Genomic DNA, 14037 nt, shown 5'->3' with positions numbered 1-14037 from the left:
AAGGGTATTTTCATACCAATAATATTTTTAAAAAAAAATTGGACCCTAAATTTATAGAATGATGTATTTTTTTCTTATTTGTTCAATAAACCAGACAGGTTTTTGAATTGTTTTTTTTTTCACCCAACTGGATAGGGTTTCTGTTCAGAAACTATTGGGTAAGATTCTTGCCATCTCAATTGCACTTTAAATGAATAATAGTTCATTTTACTATAAAATTGTTTAAAATTGATTTATTCTTCATTGTTTTTCAGCTTTGAGATGTTTCACCAACTTGATACGGTTCAACTCATGATATGATTGTAAGAGTTTACTCCTACCCCTCCCCCTGCCCTGCCTTCCCCCCCCCCCAAAAAAAGAAGAATTAAGAACCTCTCCTCTATGGATGACTGCACATGTGCAGGCGTCCAACGTTTCCTTGGATAAGCCGATTTCCTCTTTTTTTCACTTCCCATTCTTGCCATTAAAAAAAATTGTAAAGCACTGCAGAGAGTCTTGCAAAGCTTTAAATGTCCTATATTTTTGTTACTCCCTAGAACATGCTTGCATGTAAGAGGATTGGAGGGGGATAAGACAACTAATACCTCTTTGATACCTGTAGTTACATTATGATTCCAAAGTTTCAAAATACCATCTGAATTCATGCCCACATCCTGTTTTTTAAGTGTCGCAGATATACTGTCTCTTTCATTTCATATCGGCTAAAGAAATAATATCTACACTTGTACAATTACATCCGTCTCATTTAAGATTTCAAGGCCCACATGCCCACTCCGTAATGGCCGTCAGGTTTCCTTTCTTCTAGTAACTCCCATGAAACCCTTGATCATGTGTCCATAGAAAAACAATCTAAATGGATTATTTTGTGCGAGGGGACGCCACCTAATATGAAAGAGTCAACAAAGAGCTTTCAAATGGTTCGGTGTAATTCAATTGAAGACAAGATATTTTGGGCAAGGCTTTTTGCTCTCTCTCTCTCTCTCTCCCCCCCCCCCCCCCAACTTGCTAAAAAACCTGTGTTGTCCATTAACGCTAACCCATTTGAATTTTGTTCATATCAATTAGGACTATTTTTATTTGTACACCAATGTATATGAGGCTCAGTCCATTAGGCCAAAAAAAAAAAGTTTCCGGTTTCTGGTATGGAGCTTGCCCAAAAAGTGGTGCGGCGACGCGGCTTTTTTTTTTTTTTCCTGATTTTTTTGCTTCAAATGTCGGCTGATGACTGTAAATGGTGCCTGACTAAACTTGGTGCAAATATATGGGAGTCCAGGGAGGCCACATAAAGCTTATTCTCAACCATAACCCAATCTAAAAACACGTTAAAATTGTGCAGCAGCAGGATTCGAGTCAAACCAGTGAGTTTGGCGGTTTTGAGACATCATCTTTCGTTGAAAAAAAACCTTTTTCATTTTGCCGACGCGCATGGCTACGGCAACACGCGCGCGCATACCAGAAACCGGAGACTTTTTTTTTGGTGGCTTACTCTCCATTAGGGATTTTTGTGTAGGCCTACAGATCGGCCTTTTCCGGGTAAAAATAGAAATTGCAGAATGAAAAATTCAAAACAACAATGGATAATTTATTGGACAATGGACAAGGTCTTGTATTGGACTAATGGAATATATTTACATACGTAGGCGTTTCATTAATTAATGAAGGGAGCATTAAGCCACATTGTGTATGAAACGTGAATTATCAAAATATGTCCGTCATTGTCAATTTGGAAATATCAGGGTTGAATTTTCTCAGTTTTATGCCAAATTTTGAAGAAAAGGAAAACGATGAACATGCATGTGATTGGGAAATTAAATTTGGTTTAAAAATTCAATTCATCTTAATTTTATCACTTTATTTTTGATTGTATAAATAATTATTATTTACATGTACACTGACACTCAAAAACCATCGGATCAAAGAAATACAGTATACATTTTTTAAGACATACTTTTTTTGTACCCGGTAGAAGATGGAACAATACAATTACCACAAGAGTTTAGGAAAATCTACAAGGCCTAATAATAATGAATTCCTTTTAGGAGTCAATATTCTTTTACAAAAATATATATGATACATGTATGTAGGATATATTTGTAGGCTATATGTACATGTAGGCTATATAATGATAGTTTTCTCTAGTACAGTTTTCCCATGAAATTGTTTTTCATTTCTAAACTGTCATCATTCCATGCTGTCATGGTGTTTATATAAATCATCGTTCCAGTTTGATAAATAGGTTGTTGGAATGCACAATGTTATTTTTGGCACAGAAATATGCCAGTCATTGTATAACAAGAGGTCATGTTTGACAATTCATGGTGCCTACATGTACATGTGAAGTGTAGTGCTTTGCCCAATTTATACCTCATATTCTCCAAATTTAAACACCACCAAAGGCCCCCCCCCCCTCAATTTTTTTTTTTGGGGGGGGGGTGTTTAACCAAATTGTGGGTTTGCAAGAAGGCCTGAGACTTTACATGTAGTTTAAGCAACGTCCGCATACATGTACAGCGGCACGTGTGGTCTAGCGGTAGAGCACAGGATTCTTGATTGTGAGGTTGTGGGTTCAAGCCCCGCCGTGGCCATGCGTGTTGTGCCCTTGAGTAAGACGCTTTACCTCAATTACTCCTCTCAACCCAGGTGTTAAATGGGTACCGGCATTATTCAATGCTGGGAAGGTAACAGACAGGCTGTGCAGAGAACACACTCAGCACGTTGTGCCAACCTTGCCATCTTTGTGTGGACCTGAAAACAAAACAGGTCCTTCTGTGGACTAAGCCAAGTCCACACAAGGTTTCCCCCTCTCTGAAAAACAGGTTTAGAGGCATTTTTTGGGTAAGGGTCATCCGTCGCAAAATGAAGAGGAACACTCAAGGAAATCATGATAAAAAATTTGGGTTGAAAGAGTGTTCATGTGCGAGTAAAATGAGTATTTTCTCCTGTTTCTCTTAGCTACTCGAAAACAAAGGAAATATGTCCACAGTAGGTATGTAAGATAAGGTGCGATCAGGGCGTGGCTACCACTCCGTTTTTTGCCCCCTCCCTTTTTTTTAAAGAACCGTACTACCCAGTCTTTATCACTTTACATAAAGGGTTAATGTCACACATGTAAATATACAACGCAAGCACTGCGTTCCATGACTGTGTGCGTACATGTGCCCTGGCCTACACCACGTAATGGGAAGTTTTTATCGTTAGGCAAATTAGGACCGAGTTAGGGGGACTTTTTGCTGTCCCCACAGCATTTTCGTTCCCCACAAATACCTCGTACAGACGAGTGCATGTCCCACAACTACGGAACAAGACTGTGTGTACGTGATAACGTGTGTCAAACTATTGCAGTTTACAGGGGAGGCAAAATTGCCGCGGCGCATACAAATGAATCCAATTTCAGCAGCTTTGATGGTGTTTCCTATCCTCATAAAACTATTCAGGTCTTCATTCTAGATACATGTACATGTACATGTACATGTACATGTTGGAGCCAGGTTGAAACAGTTAAGATTTAAAGTTCAACAGCATCTGTAACTGAAAGTAACAATTTAAAGAGGTTGTGGAATGCTCGAAGACATTTCCGTCATTTTTCGGGTATATGTACCCTAAGGTGTGATGAAATAAAAACGGACTATTGTTTCTGTCATGAAATGAGTACAGAAGGTACTTTTGAGAGCTATTTTTCAGGTCCTGTTTTGACCCGAACGTGCAATTTGTGTAAAAGTCGTCGTTGGGGGCAGCAAACAAAACATAGTAAATCGTGACGTAATAAACAGGACTCGTTTATACTACGCTGCATCGGGAGTCCTGTTTATTACGTCACGATTTACTATGTTTTGTTTGCTGCCCCCAACGACGACTTTTACACAAATTGCACGTTCGGGTCGAAACAGGACCTGAAAAACAGCTCTCAAAAGTACCTTTTGTACTCATTTCATGACAGACACAATAGTTGTTTTAATTTCATCACACCTTAGGCCAAAAAAAAAAGTCTCCCGGTTTCTGGTATGCGCGCGCGTCGCCGTAGCCATGCGCGTCGGCAAAATGAAAAGTTTTTTTTTTCAATGAAAGATGATGTCTCAAAACCGCCAAACTCACTGGTTTGACTGGAATTCTGCTGCGGCGCAATTTCAACGTGTTTTTTATATGGGTTATGATCGAGAATAAGCTTTATGTGGCCACTCTGGACTCCCATATATTTGCACTAAGTTTAGTCGGGCACCATTTGCAGTCATCAGCCGACATTTGAAGCAAAAAAGTCGGGTAAAAAAAAAAAAAGCCGCGTCGCCACACCACTTTTTGGACAAGCTCCATACCAGAAACCGGAGACTTTTTTGGGGGGGCTTAGACTACATATACCCGAAAAATGACGGAAATGTCTTCGAGCATTCCACAAACTCTTTAACTTTGTGTGATCCAGTAATCTATAGACATTCAATCAATAATGTACTGAATGTCTCCGCATGAACTAATAGCTTTGGAATAATGTGCCCAAATGTTAAATATTTAACACTTTTTCAGCCGAAAACCAGATGCGACCTCACCAGGAACCTGTGGGAACCACGTACTGACCCAACGACTCTGTGACTATAAATGTATTGGATTAGAATTCGGGAGAGTGGAGCCTGTTTCGTGTTTGGATAATGAATGCTCAGCTAGTCGCTGGTTATATATCCCTCGCTGTCCATCAAGCATGTACACGTGCACCGGGACCACAGCATTTTGTGACCTGCATGTCAAACAGCAAATTCACTATTGATTTTTGTTCTCTCTGTTTATTTGCTCCTTTCCACTTTCGTTGATCTGACAGATTTTCGAACCCATCCACCACTTCAGTCTCAACAAGGGCCGTTATATTAGTTATCCACACCGGTACTCTGTGATTCGTCTATCCGGCAGAGTACCCACTTCAGCGGGATGGGTTACCAATGACAGACATCGGCAGGAGGACAGTCACACTTTTCAGTGTCTCCATGACAACCAACTGAAGCTTGAGGAGCAGCAGTGTATTCGCCGTCTCCAGCGTTTTTATGATGATGGCCACGGGGAATAATACAACCACTATAGTACCCCCTCCACCCAACGGTAAATAATGCCTTGCGATATTTCCTTTATAAGCTGATTTTGTCATTGTTTTGTTTTAAACGTTCCTTCTATGCAACTAAAAAAGAGAGACTTTTGCATAACTTCTGGGGGTGGTTTTAAGTTCAATATCTATGAGATGAATTTTCTTCAATTTTGAGGAATAATTTTTAAATTTGAACGAACAAATTGACTTCTGACTAGTGCCCCTTAAAGCTATAGTCCATCATTTGCAGCCATCCGAAAAGTAACTGGCGTAATTATTGTTGAAAAACAAACTTGGTTGAAAGATAGTAAGTGAACTAAACTCCCTGTGAAATTATTCTTTCTGGGAAGCTTTCATTTTGAAGTAATCAACGAAAGAAGGCATTTCCAACGGTGATTCTTAAGAAGCACCGTAGGAAAATTTAAATTAGTAGTTCGTTTTGTTATTCAGCGCAGCGCGCACAAGTATTGGAACGACGCACACGCGCGCGCGGTTGTTATAATTCGTCGGATCAGTGCGCGACGTCGCGTATAGCTGCAATTCATAACAATTCAAAACATGATTCAATAACTTTTGATTTGAAATTGAGATCTTAGAATGCTGTTTTTCTCGGAATGTACAGCTGAAGCTTAGCTTAAACTTCATCAGGTTAGTTGCTCAGTATCCTTCATTAGATTTTGAACTCTTTTGTTGCTTCAAACGAACAAAATGCACAAATTACAAATGATGGACTGTAGCTTTAAACAAAGACATTGACAAAATGGGGAACCGCCAACAGTGGGCTGGATAGCTTAGAGCAAGTTGGGGCAAGGACCATTAGTTGACTAGTGGTTGATTTGTGACGTACCTTACGCCTGCGCACTAATAGCAACGTGCGAACGTCTCTAGTCAAATGCTGGTCAATGTCATCGCAAAACTTCTGGGTCCTGGCTCCCTGCTGTACGTTATGAATGCGTGCGGCTATTGGTTACCAGTGATGCAACCAGCCCAGTAGGCTGGTTCCAAATAGTCGACTAGCGAAGTCAACCACCGTCGACTAGACAGAGTTCGGGCTAACTTTAGTTGAACTATGGTTAACCATTGGTCAACAATAGTTCTTGCGCGAACTTGCCCTTAGTTGGTAGAGCACTGAAACAGCAATCTGGAGGTCGCAGGTTCAAACCCCGCTCCAGTCAATTTCTTTGCTTAACTTTTAAAAATAATTATAATGCACCTAGTCGGTTTACTTTCATGTTGGTTTTTTTATGAGGAGTTAGCTTTGATGTATCATCCCACTGATATGGCACAAAGGTATTGCCATGCATGTCAGCTACCCTATAGTTCTCATCCATCCCATGATGACATGATGTTTGGCTTTTCAGTCTTTATCTTGGGTTTTCCTTCCTTTTTTTTGTCCAGGGATTGGAGCTACGGGGCAACCCACAGGTCAAGACCAAGCCACTATACCTGTAGCAGCGTCAGCAGGAAGTTTGGTTCTTGTCTTACTGGCTATTGTGCTGTGGTACTTCTTGGTGCGAGGCCAGTAAGTAGAAACTGACATTTGGGATGGGATGGGCTGGGGGAGGGGTCTGAGTTAGCACAGCAGTACTTTTTTACCTTCAACCATGGGTGATCCTGGTTCAAATCGTACCTGGTACAGCATTTGTAGAGATAATTTTCCATTCTTGATCGTAGGGCTCTTTCATTCTTTCTTAAATGAGACGACTCATTTGCTGTCCTATCTGCTTTAAAATACTTTTAAGGTTGGCACCATCTTCATGTTACAATAATCCAGTTCGGTATTCCAAAATAGTCTGGTGCACAACAAGATTCGACAATTTTTCTTCGGGATAAACGTGGCAGATAAATGCACACAAAGCTACAACTGTATGGGGGACGTGGTAACCAAATCTGCATTCTGGGTAATTTTTCGTGCAATCGAAAAGAGACAGAAACTTTCGTTCTCATGCTATATACTTTTGCATGCATACGATGAAATGTTAACCCCCCCCCCCCCAAAAAAAATTGTAAAATCCTGATGTGCACATGCACAGTTGGAATACCAAACTTGCTTATTAACACAGCTTTTTGCTAACTTGATCAGCAGCATCCTGAAGTGGACCCAAGAAAGAAAATGATAATTGTTATGAGTTCAATGTAGGTTATTGGGTTGTTAGTCTGTATCTGATGTTAGCAGTGTTCCTGGCAATGGCTGCAATATGCGCTGCAGCACCTTGTAAACCCTTATTAAGGTGCTACATAATGGGTCTCTTATTTTCTCATAAACTTCATTCACCTGTCTTTAATAATAGACATAATTTCCAACGCCTTGAGTACCTAATTGTTGGTAGATACGTGCGCTATATAAGACTCCGTATTATTATTCTTATTCTTATTCTTATTGGAGGCAACTTTGTTATGGTCTTCTCTCACAGTCATAATTTTAGCATAGTTTTATACCATAAGTAGCAAGGCTTTTCTGCTTACTGTTAAGCAGCGTCATGAAGTTGGCCCCATGAAGATAACAAGACAGTGAACATTGGCATCTTTTTCTTTGCAGATTGCGTAGGAAGCATTTTGACCATCAGCGTACCAGCAGTCATCACAGTCAACAAAGTCATCAAGGTAGTATACGAGACCCTAACAGCAGGCACGGTAGCCTGGCCTCCCGCTCCCATAGTACACCACGTACCTCGCCGCGCAACCATCGCCGATCCAACGGCTCTCCGCGGACTAAACGGAGTTCCCGTTGCACCTGTCAATTTGAGGCCTGCACCTGCCCGTCAGTGCGGTCCTCCGACTCACCCCTTCTGAAACATTCCCCAAAGAGTAATCGGAACTCTGTGACCGAGTGTACGGGAACGTCACCCTTCTGTCCGCATTCCACAAAATTTAGGGTGCATAAGCTGGATATTCACATGCGTGATTCGATGGACTCTGATTATCATCCGGACGATGAGAACGCGCCGGGCCATCCAATTCGAACCGAAACAGTACCGCATGCACGTGCAGTTCGGACGTTGTTGTTAACATGGATGCTTTAGTGATGAGCTCGAATGGTTCACAGACTAGTGGTGAAACCAGCGGAGCTTGCAGGCCGCCAGGGAACTGCGACGGAGGTGTGGTTTGTTCGTGTGCTCCGGTGAGTCAAGCAGAGTTGGCTCAACATTGCACATGTCGGGTTATTCATAATCCACTTGATAGTAACGGGAGGAATCCCAAACGACACAGCCTCAACCAAAGTGCCCCTGCTCTCATTGGCAGTAGCAGTGACAGTGACTTCCCTGGTGCCGAGGCTTTGTGATCAGTCTTATCGATCTTGGACCAACTCAGTCAGTTTCAACCGAAGGAGGAGTTCTTATATGCCATTCAGATTGAAATCAAGGAGTTGTTATATATATATATGCCATTATACGACCACTGCGGCTATTTATATCTAGTGTCAGGAATCGGCCAGAGCTTCATGACAGTTTTCTGATACGATGACCTTGCAGGGTCAGATGGAGTTAAAGATGGTTACAGCATGCCTCTTGGCTTGTGAGCTTGACCAATCAGATTGCATGTAATGGGTCTCAGCAACCAATGAGATGGCCAGAGCTAGGCACCTGCTACCTGTTTGCCGCACCAGACGCAAAGAGAGAGAAAGAGTATCTGACGATGACTCGTCCCTATGGCAACCAGATTGCGAAGCAAGAACAGATGTTTATGCTCATTCCTTCCGATCCACTGTGCACAAATATTATTAAAGTTTGGAAGCTGCCTTGCATTGCCTTGACTGAGAGTTGTCAGCCACTTGTGTAATGAAAGGCAATTCTGACATTTTTTCTCTAGTACATTTCTCTTTCGTAACATAAATATTGTACAAGACATTTTACTTGTCTTTCCTCATGAAAAACATGCATTTGAAATGTTCAGTACAGTGAATACATGTATATACTTGAAAGTGATTTTGTACATATCAAAGGTGGAATTCCTAAAAGAATTTTTTTTTTTTACAAATTGCATTCTTTCAGAAAACAACTTTCAAAATAGTTGTGTGTATCCATTTATGCTACACATGAGGGAAATGAGCTTTGAAATGATCACCATTGTGGGTATGTTGACATTTTCCGTATACAATGAGTGCATTGTCTAATGAGGGCGCTATTACACGGAGTTGTGCATGCATTGCATTTACATTCAGGTACAGTTAAATAACTTGAAAGGGTCCACACTTGTAACTGGAAATTGTAAATGCGTTCATCCAAGCCGATGCTGTCAAAAAACAACTGGGACAGTTGTAGTTAAAGTGCTGTCATAGGAAATATGTATAACTACCTACCATTGTTATTTTCCAAGACGACATACATGTCAATGCAACAGTAAGGTTTACAACGGTAGTAAATTATTGATATTGTTTTTCTAAGATTTTGTCCGTTGTCCTTTGTGTTTTCATCACAAGAATAATTAAGTAAGATTTGAAGCTTAAGTAAACTGTTTAAGGTTTGCAGTAAGATTTTCTCTTTTGAGTGTTAAGAAAATGGCTCAGAGAAGAACTGGTGATGGTTTGGAATGTCTTTCTTCATCGAGACCATTGAGAAGGACAGAAGCTGTAACATATGCTAACAATGGTCCGTAAACAGTTTTGTCCTGTCGTAAATATTGGAAAATGAAAATGAAACTCAACGAGCAGTGTTTAGTATAGGTGGGCGGGTGATTTAAACATTGTCAGCTCCTGGGAGATAATTGATGAGATTTATCTAACAGTAACTTATACATTTCAATTTCTGTGTCTTTATACTTTTTCTCTCAACTTGAGAAAATACATCTTTACATCTTTTTAGAAATGGCAGAAGATGGAGGGTCTGCATCTAGCAAATGATTTCTTGTTGGCTTTCTCGCAGTCTTTTTGCGTCTTATTGTTTTCTCTTTGAACTTGTAAAGATTTATCATCACCAAGGAGAAGTAAATCTACAAAATAGTTTATTTCCATCTCCAAATTTGAAAATTGACTTTGATACCTCACTATTTTGTACTAAACTTAATCACAAAAGGTGTTAGTTTTATAAACCTTTCAAGATGCAGCTGCAGTGCGCACAAATTAGCTGATCTCAGAAGACCTTTGTCAGCAGAAATTAATTAGGTTAGCAAAATTGTTTTTGTGATATTTTGGCTTGAGACTGGTTCTCAGCCAAAGTTTCAACAGTTAATTCAATAAACATTTTCTTGGCAGGAAAAATAAAACTGGGCCTGTGGTTTCACAGATGGGACCAATATTGGTGCCTTGCAAATTGAAAAAAAAATCTCCCCGAAAACTTCCGCTTGTGTGTCTGAATAGATATCTTTAAAGCTTGCCTGCATAAATATTTTTGAGTAGCGGGCATTTTGAAGCCTACATCGTTGACATTTGTGTCGTCTGTAAAGTATTATGTAGTCATTCACAATGCCTTGTTCACTCAACTACGGTAAATGTCTAGGAACAGAGTTCAACAAAAAAAAATGTTTAAATAGAAGGTGTTTATGACGTAGAATTGATGATTGCATTCTCTTAAATGTTATCCTGGGTACAGGTGAGGGTTATTGTGGTGTGGTAGATGGACGACAAATGAAAGGTTATTTGCATTATATTCAATAATCCTTTCAATTCATCCTTGACTGAATTGAAATTGGATATTTCCGAAATTGAACTAAACTTGCCATTGTGTAAAAGAAAGTGATGTTTACTGAAATAAACTGAATTTGTAAAATATCAATATTTAAGTGTACAGCTGTCTTATACACAGATTTTACACCTGCTTTTCTGTAATTGATTGCACATAATGAAATTGATTTTATATGAAAATATATGAGGAAAGAAGTTTGGATTTGTTTGAAACAAGGGTGTTGGCATAGCAGTGGACAAACGGATAGAAAAGTTGTTGGTCTTTTACTGGACAGAATTCTTATAAAGATTCAGATATTGGGATGAGGTGATCAATGGTAATTGGACTGGTCATTCCAGCGGGGAAAAACAAGAAGAAAATTGTTCGTGAACTGTCTGGCTGTGCCATGTGCTGGTATAGAATGATTTATGAATGCAATTTTTCGAGTAAGAAATACTAAGTGGAGTTAATTTGAAGGGCAGTTGAAAGGTTGTGAAATTGGAAAGATTAAAGACAAAACAACACTTTCACCTCACTTTTGTAATTCTAATATTGGAGTATTTGTTTCAATGTGCAAGGAAATCTTGCTTAAATCTTGTTTATTATTTCAGAATAGCAGATTAGCCGAAGAATCTATCTTGACATAATTTAAAGATGTCCATCAGAAAATATTGCTCGGTAAGTTTATGTGACGAGTTAAAAACAAAAACTGCTGAGATTTAGATAGTAACCTGTTTTAGCTGAATATTTTCTACGTGTAGCAATTGTTTTGTGCTTAATATGACATTATCCTGTGATTGTTAAACAAGACTAGGAACACCTAGTAAACAATTTAATCAATAATTGATTTAGAATGGCTCTTCACTGAAAGTCTTTTCATGCATTTTGATCAAAACAGTGGGCCGGATTTAGGCCATTCAATTGCATTACCGGGCAATCTAATTAGATTCCACTACAGCTCACGAAATTTATGACCGTCAGTCGGGGAGTCAGTCGGGGAGTCAGTCGGTCGGTCGGTCGGTCGGTCGGTCAGTCAGTGAGAGAGATACACTTAAATACAGGAGGACAAAAGCCTGGCCTCCTGGAACCAGCAAAAAGAGTAAAACTCTTGAATATCATAGTTTGTGGTGTTTTTTCCACATCATATTTTTTGTTACATCTCACTAACTGAACTGTAACAGTAAGAGTTACATTGCAGGGTGTGGTCGGCGGTACAGGGTGAGTAAAAAAAAAACGCAACCCAAATTGCAGGACCAATATTTGAATGAAGTTTTGCCTGTAGCACTTTCAAAATCTAGGATGTGAAAGCCCAGTCACGAAGCTTTCTTTTAGTACAAGAATCATTCCAATCACTCGTGTACTTTTCAAGTTACGGAATTTTGGACACAAACACCGTTTTTAAGTTCTGTCCACGGATCACAAAAATGGAAGTGTTCTTTCAGCAAAACGAAAACAATTTCCATAGTGATGCATGTGAATTGTTTTTGTTTTGCCGAAAGAACACCTTTTTTTTTACTCGCCCTGTAGTTTTAGTCCAATGTTCATGTGACTGTGTGAAATTGTTTGAAATTTTGAATAGCACAAGAAAGCTTTTACTATATTATATACTTATGGAACCAAGTGTTTTTTGTTGTTGATGTATCACGTTTCATCGTGAGTTCGATTTAAATTTTCTGTGAATAAACGAGTGGTTCAGGTCCTTGTACCATCCAATTGGAAAAAAGTGAAGCATGAACCACTGATATCGTTCTTTCCGATGTAATCATTATATTCAGAATGATTATTATTTTTGTATACGGTACAATTGACACTTGACAGTATTAAAATAAATAAACCAATTGCAATCAACACAGTAATGTTGTTTTTCTTGTATTGTTTTCCTTTTCTTAAGGGAAGAGTCTTGTCCGATCATGATCCTTGTTTTACGGATTGAAGACTAAAGTTGCTCCTCCGGTGCTATTTTCTAATTTCGCAATTTTTGGCTAAATGCTATTTTTCCTAATAGCACAAGAAGTTATTCACTATTGAATGAAACTTCGAAAAAAATACATCGTCCCACGTTAAGTTATGGAATAAAAACTTATTAAAATTTCTAATTTTTTTGCGGCCCCACAATAATCCAGGTGAGGGCCTATCTTTTGTGTGTTATGGGCACAAAAGAGTAAGGGTATTTTTGGAGGGTTTTCTGCTTAAAGTTGGTATATACGTACTTTTTCAAAATTTTGATTTCTTTTCCGAACGAATTTTAAAGCAATATAATGTCCTGTAACAAATAAAATTGCTTGTTTGCATTTTGCAGGCCTTTTAACAGTGTATTAAATGGTTTTTGATAGCGCGCTTCAGTTCAGAAAGTTTTAAGCGAAATTCTATAAATACAAATGTATTCATATCTATGGTGACGTATCCGGTGCACACGCACATTTGTGTATACATTCAATCTGAACAGCTGTTGAAATTATTATGCATAAGCTGCACTATCACAAAAGCGACAGGTCCCGTTGGCCTCAGATTCGAATTAGAGGCGTCCCGCTTCTAATTCACAAGTTGAAATTAATTAATTGGTTACTTATCGTCGGCTGATTTTTTTTTTCGTGCGATATCTCATTGGAAAGCTCATGCTAGAAACTGTTGAATTCAATTTGAAAATCTATTTTTGGGGGTGCCACACCCAAAAAGCACGTATAGGCCCCCATACAAATTTTAAATACAAGTTTGAAATTCGTAAGCAGAACAAACATCTACCATTAAAACGAGCCATTTTAGACTTACAAGCCGCCGAGAGCGGATGGCACACAAAGCCGCCCCCCCCCCCTCCCCAAGGCCCCCACCCAGTGGCGTAGCCACCGGGGGGGCGTGGGGGGGGGCGCCCCCCCCCCATGAAACCTTGTCGCCCCCCCCCCCAGTCGCCCCCCCCCCCCCCCCCACTGAGATTTTGAGTTTCTAAAAAAATTATCATTGATCTACATGACGCCATGGGCGTCAATCTGGGGGGGGGGGGGGGACAGGGGACAGTCCCCCCCCCCCCCCCCCCCCCCCCCCCCCCCCACTTTTTGAAGGGTGGGGGACACAATATCAAATCCCCCCCCCCCCCCGATTTTTGAACTCGTGTCTCATTTACAGGGCCCTATTATGTACTACAATGTATCTTTTGCTTAGAAAATATTGGTTAAAGTGGTCAGAAATTGCCTCAGATAGCACCACAGAGCATTTAGAATCCAAAAATTTTCGGGGCCCTTAAGCGGGCCCCGAACCCCACGCCTAAAGCTCAGAATTCTGGTAGCTGATTCAATGGCTCCAACCTCGAAAACAATGTTCAAAATTTTTTCTTATGCCTTTAGTTGAGAAAACCTCGAAAATTATGTTTCAATTATTATC

At 39.9% G+C, this 14037-nt stretch overlaps 1 pseudogene; it reads left to right on the top strand.

The window, feature by feature from the left end:
* The window catches only part of LOC119741458, a 41253-nt pseudogene extending 30223 nt beyond the window's left edge, over window positions 1–11030 (top strand).
* Window positions 11031–14037: the final 3007 nt, after the last annotated feature.

The sequence above is a fragment of the Patiria miniata genome, unplaced genomic scaffold (genome assembly GCF_015706575.1).
Source record: "Patiria miniata isolate m_02_andy unplaced genomic scaffold, ASM1570657v1 HiC_scaffold_5, whole genome shotgun sequence".
Taxonomy (NCBI): Eukaryota; Metazoa; Echinodermata; class Asteroidea; order Valvatida; family Asterinidae; genus Patiria; species Patiria miniata.
Note: the sequence above shows the minus strand (reverse complement) of the source record. Positions and strands in the feature narration are given on the sequence as shown.